At 37.1% G+C, this 13,496-nt stretch overlaps 2 long non-coding RNA genes across 2 annotated transcripts; one reads left to right on the top strand and one right to left on the bottom strand.

The window, feature by feature from the left end:
- Nucleotides 1-4,700: 4,700 nt before the first annotated feature.
- LOC132178645 (uncharacterized) lies at nucleotides 4,701-8,374 on the top strand. Its single transcript, XR_009439848.1, has 2 exons — nucleotides 4,701-7,371; nucleotides 8,142-8,374. It is a non-coding gene; the product is annotated as an uncharacterized LOC132178645 (long non-coding RNA).
- Nucleotides 8,375-8,876: 502 nt separating this feature from the next.
- Nucleotides 8,877-12,291, bottom strand: LOC132178815 (uncharacterized). The gene is made up of 3 exons (XR_009439858.1): nucleotides 11,751-12,291; nucleotides 10,392-10,493; nucleotides 8,877-9,238 (listed from the first exon to the last, which is right to left on the bottom strand). It is a non-coding gene; the product is annotated as an uncharacterized LOC132178815 (long non-coding RNA).
- Nucleotides 12,292-13,496: the final 1,205 nt, after the last annotated feature.

The following is a 13,496-nucleotide window of genomic DNA, read 5'->3' as shown; positions in this document are numbered from 1 at the left end:
TATAGATTTAGTGAAAGCATTAGATGCACTCACAGACACTATGAATTGAGAGATCACTCCCTAAGTCATATTCATTCATTGAAAAGAAAGAAGATCCAAAAGTTCTAAAAAGACAGTCGTATTCTAGAGAAAGGATGAAGAAAACAAAATTCAACCTTGTTTTCTAGTGCTAGCCAATAGCCATGATACCCTTGTATATGCTTCTTCTTTGCCACTGGTCCACTGTTGAAATGTTTTGGTAAGAAAAGCCACTGCTGTAAAACCTTCCTCCTATTTGTCCATTTTGATATCTGGTTGGGTGAAAATTGTCTACTTTTGGACGTTTGGCAAGCATGCTCAAGAGGAATAATGATGTCGGTTGAATAGGGAAAGTAGGTGTTTTCTTTTTTTTTTTTTTTTTTCATCAAGAGTGTAAAAAACTCTCCCTTGTAACATTTTAAAGTGACTTTTTAATATATTATTATGAGTCCATACATATTGCACCGTCCTCGCTATGGTTTCTGTTTCTCTAGGGGTGTCAACCCGGTCCGGTTTCCCGGTTTTTGGCCAAAACCGGAACCGGAACCGGGACCCCGGTTAACCGAGGTCCCGGTTCCCGGCCGGTTCCGGTTTTACCCGGTCCGGTACCCGATTTTTGAAAATAATTAGTGTTTGGGGCTTATTTTAGGTATTGGGCCTAAAATAAGCCCATTATTTTTTTCATAAGTTAGCTCATTTAAAAAAAAGCTATTAATCTTTTTGTCTAAATTAAAGAGGCTTTATTGTGATTGTTTCAAATAATTAAAAAATAAACCTAAAAAAGCCTAAAAATCCTAAAAAATCAATGTTTTTGCCTATATGAGCCTTAGAAATAAAAAATCAAAATTTTTTAAAATACCCTAAAAATCATTTTAAATTAGATACATAAAGAAAACATTAAAACAATAAAAAGTAAAAACAAGTATGTAAACAAACCAACATGCACAAGAAATAAATACCCCTTACTACAACAATTCAAAACCCAAAAAAATAAAAAATAAAACAAGTATTTAAATAATCTACCAATTAAAAGAAATACACTCACAATAAAAATAGTTCACAAACATATTACAAAGACAATATATATATATATAATTTAATAAAATAAGACCCGGTTCCGATTTTCCCGGTTTTTTTTTTTTTTTGGCAACCGGAACCGGAACCGGTCCCCGGTTTTCCGGTTTCCGGTTTTCCGGTTTCTCGGTTTTCCAGTCCCGGTTATTTTTGACACCCCTACCAAGGAGGGTGGCCAAAACCACCCCCAAACCACCATCGAGCCACCCCATCCCGCCCCCCTTGGCTCCAAGGGGGTGGCCCCTTGGCGCCCAATGGTGGTTTTGGGGTGGTTTTGGTCACCCCCTTGGCTCTAGCCACTCCCAATACCCACTGATGGTGGTTTTGGCCACCCCCCTTGGGCACCAAGGGGGTGGCTCGGCCACCCCCATCCGGCCAGATGGGGGTGGTCAGGCCACCCCCATGTCCAAAGGAGCCACCCCCAAATGGTGGCCACTCCCAATTTTTTTTTTTGAAAAAATGTATTATTTTAATTTAAAAAAATTTAATTAGATGCCACATCATCAATGTCATCAGTGATGATGTGGCCACTTATGTCAAGTGTCAAATTTTAATTGGTCCACGTGGACTTCCGTTAAGTTAAGTAACTGTCAATGGACGGTAGGACTAATTTGGTCATTTATCAAAACTACAGGGACCTCCTGTAATAAAAATCAAACTCTAGGAAGGAAAAAATAAAGTACTGAAACCCCAAGGGGTATTAGATATTTAACTCTTTATTTTATTTTTAGAGAGTGTCTTGAGTATTGAGGTTGCACAAAAGTAGGCTTTTGTGCCACCAATTAAAAGGTGACACCTAAGTCAATCTTGCCAGACTTAATTTTAGAAAAAAAAAAACCCCGCTGCACTAAATTATACCAGGTTTGAGGAAATAAAAACTTCAAAAATTAATTAAAAACAAAAAAACAAATTAGAAGTGGGGCCTCCCAACATGCAGCCACCACAAGTGGGCGGTGGGGGTGGCTTGGGAGGGGTGGCCGCACAAGCCATCCCTCGCCTAGGGAGAGAGTTCTAGCAGAGAGAGAGAGAGATCTGGTCGAGAGAGAGAGGAGATCCAGAGCCAGCAAAGTGGGAGACCCCTGGCGACCAAACCCCAGGCTACAGGGGGTGGCTTGCACTGCCACCGCTGGGCTAGGGGTGGCAGAGCGGCCACCCCTAACGGGCCGCCACCCCTCTCTATTGGAAAACCTTTTTTTTTTTTTTTTTAAATGATTAAACATGATATAATCATGTGGTTTGGTTTTATTTTGGTAATGTGTTCCATGCTGATGTGTCAGATGGTGAATGGTGGGCATAAAAGAGCACTTTTGTCCAACCTCCTTATCTAAGTTATTCTCTTATTTTTTTTTATTGTTTTTAAATGAGATTTAACTATGGTCAGAGGCTCCTTAAAACCCACATTTTGCAGCACCCAATCAGTAACTGACACCTAAGCTAAACCACAACAATTGCATTTTTCTTAAACTACAACCAACCTCACCGGATGAAGAAAAGAGACCCAGTGGGTCTGGCTGAAACGGCGCTGGCCGTGGGTCTACCCATGACCCATGGCTAGCCAGACCAGCCACTTCGGCGCCGTGAGTTATCGTCTCCGGAGCCGGTCCGACCTTTAGGGTGATAAAATCCCCTAAAGGGTTAACCTTCCATCTCTAGGTTTTAGATTTGAATCTAAAAATGAATTTTGAGGCATTAGAAACAATTTTTGAAACATTAAAAATGGATTTTGGGCATTAAAAATGGGTTTTGAGGCGGGTTAGGGTCATGACCCGCGGGTTTTGTCGTGGGTCACGGCTGGCCAACGACAGCCACGCAAGACCCACGGCGTCGTGGGTACAGCAAGACCTACGGCGGGGTCTGGTCTGGGCGGGTTGGGGGGCATGGGTTTGGGCAGGGTGTGGTTTGGGTGGCTTTGATTTGGTGTGTTTGTGCTCATTTTTATTTTTTGCATTTTTCTTAAAGTGATGACATGTCGATTGATGAGTGGGTGTTGTAAAAGTGGTGGTTTGCATATAGTCCAAATCATAGGGGCTCTCTTTTAAATGTCATGTGAAATAATTTAAAATTAAATAATAATAATAATTTTATTAATAAAAATTTGGTATCAATAATTTGTCAACATTTTTTTTTAATATTTTTTAATAAATTTAATAAATTAATCATTAAATTTCTAATGTGCACATTAATTTATATAGAATCCAAATAAGTTTATAAATGTAATAATTAATTAATAAGATGAGATAAAAAAAAAATCATAAAAAATTAAGACAAAACAAGAATTTTAATCTTCTTTCTGAGTAGTGATAGAAGTTACGCCGGCGTGCGTAAACAGTAACGCACACTGGTGACGTGGCATGTGCCACGTCGTTTGCCCCAATTTAAAAAAAAATCAAATCTGAAACACGTTCCTCCCGGGCCATTTCACCCCAAAAATTTCCCCCAAACCCATATTCCCTCCACCCAGATTCTCTCTCCACCGGCACCGGCGCCGTGATCCCACCGGAACCGAGGCCGTGATCTCCTCTCCTCCACCGTCATTGCCGCCGACCGACCCCATTTTCCCTCTCCTCCACACTCTTCGCACGCAGCTCTCTCTCTCCCCCGACCTTTCGCCTCCGCGCTCCACTATCTACTTCCGGCAACGAGGGCCACCCATGCACCACCATCGGCAATGCCCAGCCACAGAATCAACTCCAAATCCGGCGACGACGCCCACCAAACTCCAGTCTCGGACCGCCACCGAAAACGCCTACCATCCAAGATCCGGCCGGCCGAACGCCACTCCCGGCACCAGCTTAAAGGCTTGTTTTGTCAAGATCCGTTATTTACAGCTGATTTGGTGAGTGGAATTTTGAAATGGGATTTTGGTGGGTTGTGTTTGGGCATGGCACCAGATCATTGCTGGGTTATTTGTGGGTTGTGGGTTCTCTATGGGTGATGAATTGTTTCTTTGTGGGTTCTCTGTTTTAGTGATGAATTGTTTTTTCTGCTTCTCTCTGCACCCAACACCCACAATCTTTGGGTTTTCGATTTTTTGTGTGTTTTTAGCTCAAATCTCTGTTTTAGTAATGAACTCTACTCTCTTGCCTGCTATGCACACATTGTGTTCGGCAAAATGCCTAACCGACATTTTTGAGATATGAATTTCAGTTCATGTTTTAAAATGCTCTTGCTAAATACCTATGGTGTTTAGTGGTGCAGGGGACTCAGCCGCATTTGTTATTCTGGTTAATATTTGGAGGGTTTTTCTTCTTGTTGCTTTTGGGTCTTGTGTTATATTTTTTGCATATGTAGATTGTCATTTGTAATTAAGCTATTTGTTTGGCCTTTTATTTTATTTTTTAAATGTTGTTTGTCGGTTTTGTGTTATGTTCTTCTGTGCTTGAAGGTTCTTGTTTGTTCAGTTTTTCTTGGGATGGTGTTTTGGATTTATTAGGTTTTAGTTATCTGGTTTTCTTAAATTGGGGGTTGATGTAGGTGGTTGTTATTGGGTTTTGGTTGTTTTTATTGTTTGGTTGCATCTGTTTTTTTTTTATTTTTTTTTATTTTTTTTTATTTTTTTATTTTAAGCTTGGAAAGCCATGATTCAAGTTCATATGTAAAATAAAAAGGAGTGGAACAATGGATTCAGTGAATGAAAAGAGAATGAGATTTTTTATTTTGGAGGCTTTGTTTAATTGGTTTGGTGTTAATTTTCAGTATTTGATATATTTAAAACGTAAATCAACATGTACTTGGGTTCTTGTATTCTGATTTTTTATTTTTTTATTTTTATTTATTCATAATCTATGTTTGTGACGGAAAGCATGGTGATGATGCTTTACTTATTTTGATTTTCCTTGCTGACGCCTCTAATCAAATTTACTTTTAGTTTCGACATTATGCGGAATCAGTTTGTCCTATAGGAGAGCTACAAAAGAATTTAGACTATCTTGAACTCATTGTTTATTGGGTGGCTGAAAAATTTGAGAAAAGGGGTCAAGAATTATATGCATGTCATTCGAGATTTTCAAAAGTCAAGTTTAATCAGCCCTATATGGTTGTGTTAGGCTGAGTTCACTGGAACACCATACTTCTTTTTCATGTAAAATGCTGAAAATTCTTAACTTTACATCCTAATTCAAATGGATTTTCAAGAAATATGAACAAATAGAAAGTAAAATGCTTGAGAATGTCAAAAATCGAGCCTAACTTTATACTTTTCTCAGAAGCCAAAAGGCTCTATTGGGTGTTCAACGAAGGCTTTTAATAAAATGCATAGTTAATATGCTGAGAATTAAATGGAAGGATTGGCACTTTGGTTGATTTTGCATGTGATATTTTAGGCATTTGTTTGCATTTCTCAATATGATGATGAATGTCTCTGTGATGTTTATTAGAAATAAGCATTTTTTTTCAGTGCCTGGATGAAAATGTTTGGGTACTATACGATTGAATTGGGGCCCGACTTATGTGGTGTTTAGACGCAATGTTTCTAGGTTTGTTTTTGTAGACCTTGTTTTTGCAGAATCTATGCATGTTTGTAATGCTTATGTATTTTTTGCATAATGGTATTGGAGATGAACTGAGATTCTAGTATTGTCTTGGTTGGTGTTTTTAATTAGATTGTACATATGAATAGATTATGTCTGCATTATCAAATAGCAAAGGTTACATTTGTGTGGGCATTGATCTTTAATTGTTTGATGTGTATGATCAGGAAGCATCATTCAAGAACTTGGTTGTTTTAGTTTAAATTTTCCATTTTTTCTAGTGGGTATGGTTTATTTTCGTGGGTTCTGACCCAATTTCATGTGATTCTTGATCTGGGTTTTGAGAATTATTGCTTGATCCGGATGTTTAGGTGGTAAATGCTTCCAGTTTTGGTGAAACGGGACGGGTGGAAATTTCCTACAATCAGAATATTTGCTTTTCCAGAGGGATGTTGAAGTTTGCATTTGGAATTTATTGAATGGAACTAGTATTAGTGTTTGAAATTTCCGGGTGGAAATTTCCTACAATCGAAATATTTGCTTTTCCAGAGGGATGTTGAAGTTTGCATTTGGAATTTATTGAATGGAACTAGTATTAGTGTCTGAAATTTCCGGGTGGAAATTTCACTTGAGATTTTTTTGTTGTTGATGTTTGTCATTGGTGTTTTTGTTTTTGTATTCCATATGTTTGATGAAATTTCCATGAGATTTTGTTGTTGTTGATGTTTGTGTTATTGCTGCTACACGCACAATCTTTGGGTTTAATTATGCTTATTTAAAGGGTTACTGCAAGATTTGGCTCAATAATTAAACATGATCCTGGCATAGTTGGCAGGCAAAGTTTCAAGAAGAAAGGACATGAGGGAGCACATTAATTCATTTAACTTACATGTAAAACGTTACATAACTTGTGTGTCTGATCTTTCCTTTGATGACTTTAGCCCATTTCTTTTTTGAACTATATAAAGAACCTTTATGTTAGTATCTCTTTAGATCAGAATTATAATTTTTGCACAGGGCCTCATCATGGTTGTAACTGCTTCAGTGTTGGTATTTAGTAAGGCCAACAAGGATTGAGTTACCTTTGTAAGTTGGGCTTGTCTATGGTTTTGGCATGCAAACTTTATGTATCATTTTTTTGCGAGGTCATACTTTGCATTTAGTTTTTTTTGGCGTATAATATTTGATACCTTATTAGAATGTCACCAAAGAATCATACATAGTTGGAATTTCCAGCATTTCTCGTAAAAAGCATATAGATTTTAAGGGAATTAGTAAAATTTCCACACATTATGTATGATCCTAACCCATTTCCAGTGCATAATAGTTGAAATTTCCCACACCACATAATTTCTTGAACAAACTATGGTCATAGTAATATATTTAGTGTTACCATTTAGATTCTGTGTTGTAATCGCCGCTAGTACTATGCCCTATTTTCAACTTACAATTGAGATTCATGAGTGCCTATGTACTCTTTCTCATGCTTTGCATTTTTCATTAGTGCCTTTGTATTTTTGATTAAGTAAAAGTGGGAAAAGATCTCAACTAAACATTTCAATTTTGAGGAGGATTTAGCAGCTGAGGAATCAGCAAGAGAAGGAGCTTGATGAGTGAGAGCGTATGCCAGTCATTTCTTTATTTCCTCAGTTTGGTTTCAACTGCTAGTTTCTTGTTATTATTTATTTGTGCGTTAGATATGTGCTCACTGTTTACTTGTCTCTCATGAAATGATAGTTGCTCAAAATGCAATGAGTTTAAAGTTGGTGTAAGAGACATCATCCAAGCAGGACATGGAGAGCGCTATCAGGTTCTCATAATTTTTTTCTTCTTCCTTTTGATTTCCTAAAATGTTCTTGTACGTGCTTGATATCTGTCACATGACATGGAGAGCGCTATCAAGTTCTCAGAATTTTTTTTCTTTCTTTTGATTTCCTAAAATGTTCCAATGGGCTGGGTAGATACAAAAACTCATGTATCATTTATATATGTGTATATTTATAATGTTTTGTGTGTGTTCAGTTGTTGATTGCTTGTGTTCATGTTTGAAAATTTGCGAACTTATTGGTGGTATCCTAATACATATATGCTACCTAAGGTTATAGCTTAAGCTTCATTTAGATGGAATCAGGGAAAGGATATTTGTTTGTGGTGTTGAATAAGGCCAATGTTATCAATATACGAATTTGTACCATATAGAGTTCTTAAGGCCAGTCAAAACTTCTTAAGAGCTTTTTTGACTGAGGTGTAATGAGTGCTTTTATCAAGAGTAGAAGATGATTTAGCCTCTAATTTTGTATCTCAAAAGTGCATGCTAGGATTTATCAATAAATTTTCTGGCATTTTCTTTTAATAAGCAAAATTCTACATTTCTTCTATACTGGCTGAGGAGTGCTTGTAATTGGATAGTAAATGATATTATTATAGCGATTTTGATGTTGAAATATGTTGTTCATATGTTTGCTAAGATTTTATGCTAAGCTTTACTTTGTTAACCTAATTGATGATTGATACTTGGTCCATATGTATGTGTGCTAGTGTGAGGGACTTTCCTAACGCAATTGCATTTCTTGATGACAGGCATTGCCTCTTCCCTGATGATGTTAAAAGATCATGTTCTACAATATGGCTGAGAAAAGACAGCAATTATTTCCTTCATGTGACTAAACATAAGATTCTTTTGTTCTTCTGTTTTTATCCCTCCTGATTCACTGTGTATTTGGTAGGTTGTAGGTACCTAGTGATTTGTACATAAAATTGATTATTGGAATGCCCCCAACTCTTGGCCTTATGCAAAATTAATTATTCTTTGTGTAAGTTTGTTTCATGTCATTTGATTCTTTTAGCAAGTGTTGTTTGTAAGAATTTATGATGGAATTAAACATTCTCAAAAAATCGTGAAGGATTGGTTGTTTGTTTGATAAAAAATGGTTAAGCTGAAGGAAAATACTGAATTAAAAAACGGATGCAGTATAATCTTATGTCTTGATAGAGAAAGATGCGGCCAATTGATGGCTGAATTTGCACATGTTTTGGCCACCTCACAATGCTAATGTGTGCTGAAGGTTGCAAGCATAGCAAGGGCATTGTTGATAACCATATAGCTTTATTCCTTTATGTTTTGCAAGTGAAAGATATATTTGTTGTCAAAGTTTCAAGCTTGAAAAGCAAGTAGAAAATCACACAAGACTTTTTCGACAGCACAACATGACCTCGACAAAACAAAACTAACAAAGTGCATTTAATTTTCACAAACTAAAAGATTCTATGCTTCAATAGTATGAAAATGTTGAAGGATGTAGCAAAACAGAACAAAGAGAATTTTACAAGCTTGCAACATTAGTTTACAGTTGACCCATAAAAGGAAAAATGTAACCTCTTCCTTTTTGGCAAACACGCGAAATACTTACAAAATAATAAAATAAGCCTATTTAGGGTATCACTTGAATGCATTTTAGTAATGAATTTGTACACCAATAATTTACAATAAGCAACCAAGCAACTCATCATAGAAAACGCTGAGGACTTGCGATCCCATGAGTCTGATTACATTAAGGGGTTTTGTGCAACCAGAACATGCAAAGAGATATATTGAATATATAAGGAGTTGAGGCCCATCATGGCTATGCCGAAGACTAGAACTGATGCAATACAACATGAATGGCCTTCAGATGAAGCTACATCAAAATCAAGTAGTCAATAAGAAAAGGACCAATAAGTCAAACATTTAGAAACACATGCATTTTAGCGAAAGCAAATTTGGATATATTTTAGACAGCCATGTGAGAATGAACTAAATGGAAAGGTTGTAGTGGGCTAGTTTTAGTCAACCTGAGTGGTTCTTTCTTAATAGCATGGATTTATAAGAGTCAAGCATAATTGTAAAAAAAGTTCATGCTAAAAGAGGACTTCCTATTCTGAGTTAATCCCATTTTTCTTACGTGTCATAATTATCCAAACATGCTTTTGACTCTTCCTTTGCAGCAAATCTACATATTGGAGATACTTTCTGCAACTGAAAGAAACAATTCACTTCACCTTCCCTAGGTTTAGAAGTGATGGTGGCATAATTGGAACAGCAGTCGGTAACTATATGTTTCCTTTGGCTCCATTGATGCCAGAACTTTGGTCTTGGTGTTGCATCACAATTCAAGAGAAGTTAGCAATGGGATGGTACAAAACAACCACCAGCCCTTCTTTCTAATTTTGTGCCAAAAATTCACCAAATTAAACTTCAAGAGGAGAATTTTATAAAAAAAATTGATGTCTTCTCAAGAGTTTTGTAGAATATCAACATATAAATTATAGACCAATTGCATGCCACCATTTACATAGTATTACCTACTAAGTGACGCATCTGAAATGTATAAAAAGATTGGAAGCACAAGTAGCAAGCCATGAAAACAGCATAACTTCAACTCATTTGGTGGCATCTTCAGTAAAAGTAGCAAGACAAATGTGACAACTTTTGCAGCAAAATGTACTCATATCTAAAGCTACGTGCTGTTTCCTCAAACCAATTTAATATGCTTTGTTTATTATGGGCCCTAAGAGCAACAAACCTTACATATTGAAGGACTCGAGTCCTCAACTATGAACACAAACTATGTCCAAAAAAAAGTAAAGGATTCATCTCATCAAGCAAAGGCATAACACTGTCTCTCTTTCATTCAAATGCTTCTAGCATTTACTATTTATATGCTTGCAAATTCTTATAAAGAGAACCATGCCATCATTTTCTATTTACTCTCGCTTAGAATTTGATTGTTCAAAGATAACACACTTCATGCAATAAACTAAATTATCAACATCAAAAGAAGAGCAACTCACATAATGGTGGAACATCTCCACAACCTTCTCAGCTTCTTCAACAGTACTCATAGTGATAAACCCAAACCCTCTACTTTGATACGTTCCTCTCTTGTAATTCACCTATAACAAAATCAGTAAATTAGCATAATTTCATGGCAGAAAATTCCCCATCTTCTAGTTTTACTCTCTCACACACACAAAAACCAACAATTCCAACACGATGATGTCATGTGAATGAATTCTCCAAAAAAAAAAAAAAAAGTTTTCTCACAAGCCCAAAGATCTGGAGAGCGCATTGGAAGATGTTCACCCCCAATGTTGCTGCAGTCACTTATTTTTGTATTAATGGACAAAAAATCAATTAATAGCTTACACAAGTTGAAAAACCATAAGCAACGAGTATGCATAAGAAGCTACGAATCAACAGCAATGAGTGAAGGTTAAAAAGAGACCAAAAAGAAAGAAAGGAAAAAAAAAAAAGAGTTGGGGATTTCAAAATTAAGCTCTAGCCTCAATTACAACATGTTGCAGGCCACTTTTGAATCAGCACAAGTTCATTATCCATTTTACATTGATGGTTCATCAAATCCATACAAATTTCAACTTTGCAAACAAGTTTAAGGAGAGCTTAAGGTCTTAGGTCCATGGCGGGGACACTCTGAAAACAAAACATTTGACAATAACACAACTCCACTAGAATAGACAGCGATATCTTAGAATGGGAACTTGAGAGAGTTTATAGGTGCTCCAAATGAACCAATAGCTATTCATATACTTTTCTAATGACCACCAAATGGCTTTTTGCCTTCTTAATGAGGTGTATAAGAGAATGTGCTTTTTGGAAGGTATTCACATAGAATTGACCCACATAAACAAAACAAAGGTGTTCATATAGAATTAGTATTGGTGGGCTCTTTTTTGGCTTTTTTCCTTCATATATTCAGAGGCATCATAAAAGTTATCATCTGAGTGATGAAGTAGATTTTGCTATAGACCTTATCATCATACGCAAATAACATTGAGACCAATTACAATGATCAAAAAAAAAAACTCAATTTTCTAACAATATTATACTTCTCAGGTCTGTACCTTATTCAATGTATGCCCAGCAATATAAATTCCAGCACCCAACCAATGAAAATATATTGAAATTTACAATTTTTTAACCATCTAATCAGCCACCACAATGCAAACAACATAAAATCATGAATTGGGCCCGTAAGACACTAAGCTGATCATGTCATCGCATTGGGCAAAAGGAAATAAAACAATGAGATAAACCCAGAAAATCTATTTCGAACAAAGCTCCATAAGTCACTAAGTAAAACAAGCACTAGAAGCTAATCAATTAGTCAAATCTAAAGTGGGAGAGAGTACCTGAGAGAGACACTGATGAAGAGGAGATTTTTGGAAGAGGTGAAAGGATAAGAAGAGCTAAGCACTAGAAACCTCCAAGACATATATTTCATCATTAATTCTCACTCGGTCTTTCTCAGAAACGAAGCTTCCTTTTCACAAAGAAAATACCAACAACCCATTTGAAACAGAGAATAAGCAATAAAAAATTTGAGAACGAAATTGAAACGTAATAGACAAAGCAGAAAGTGATAGATGTGGAAATAAAATCAAAATGAAATGGCTTTCTAACTTTGCCTTGGTTTTTCAACCTTGTAAAAGTCTCAGAGAGCCCGAGGGTCCCAAGAGGCCTTGGCCTTCTTGGCGTGGTGGAGGCTGCCTAGCGCAATTGAAGGTGATATCGAAGTCTGCGCTGTTGACCTTAACGGCAGTGCCAATGGGCCGGGTCGGTGAGGGTCCCAGGCATGGTAGAGCTGGTCATCGCACGGTGGGGAGTGGTTTTGGGCTCGTCGGCGGCAGTGACGGTGGGGAGAGAAGACTCACGGTGCCAGTGGGGGGAGAAAATGGGTTGGGGAGAAAAATGGGGGAAATGAAATGTGATTCTCAGGAGAAAGGGTTTGGGGTCGTCGGCGGCAGTAACGGTGGGGAGAGGAGATGACGGCGCCGGCGACGGCGACGGTGCCGGCGGGGGGAGAAATGGTTGGTTTGGAGGGAGAATGGGAGGGAGAATGGTAGGGGTGTCAAAAATAACCGGGAAACTGAAACCAGAACCGGGAAACCGGGGACCGGTTCCGGTTCCGGTTGCCAAAAAAAAAAAAGAACCAGGATCTCGGTTTCGGTCCCGGTTTTTGGAACCCGGTAAAAACTGGGAAAACCGGAACCGGGTCTTATTTTATTAAATAATATATATATATATTATCTTTGTAATATGTTTGTAAACTATTTTTATTGTTAGTGTATTTCTTTCAATTAGTAGATTATTTAAATACTTGTTTTATTTTATATTTTTTTGTGTTTTGAATTGTTGTAGTAAGGGGTATTTATTTCTTGTGCATGTTGGTTTGTTTACATACTTGTTTTTACTTTTTATTGTTTTAATGTTTTCTTTATGTATCTAATTTAAAATGATTTCTAGGGTATTTTAAAATTTTGATTTTTTATTTCTAAGGCTCATATAGGCAAAAACATTGATTTTTTAGGATTTTTAGGCTTTTTTAGGTTTATTTTTTAATTATTTGGAACAATCACAATAAAGTCTATTTAATTTAGACAAAAAGATTAATAGCTTCTTTTTAAATGAGCTAACTTCTGAAAAAAATAATGGGCTTATTTTAGGCCCAATACCTAAAATAAGCCCCAAACACTAATTTTTTAAAAAAATCGGTTACCGGACCGGGTAAAACCGGAACCGACCGGGAACCAGGACCCCGGCTAACCGGGGTCTTGGTTTCGGTTTCCCAAAACCGAGAACCGGGGTACCACAGTTCCGGTTTCGGTTTTGACCAAAAACCGAGAAACCGAACCGAGTTGACACCCCTAGAGAATGGTTTTGGGGAAAATTTTGGGGGGAAATCAAATGGACGGGGGTGGGGGTTTTTGACGCAGGATTTTGGATTTTGGATTTTTTTTTTTTTTTTTCAAATCTTGACAAACGTGGCATGTGATACGTCACCGGCGTGCTTACTGTTTAAGCACGCTGGTGTTCAGCAGACCATTACTCCTTTATATGTAGCATTACACCTCTACAAATATTCCCAACCACTTGTC

The sequence above is a fragment of the Corylus avellana genome, chromosome ca4 (genome assembly GCF_901000735.1).
Source record: "Corylus avellana chromosome ca4, CavTom2PMs-1.0".
NCBI lineage: Eukaryota > Viridiplantae > Streptophyta > Magnoliopsida > Fagales > Betulaceae > Corylus > Corylus avellana.
This window is presented reverse-complemented; position numbering and strand designations above follow the sequence as displayed.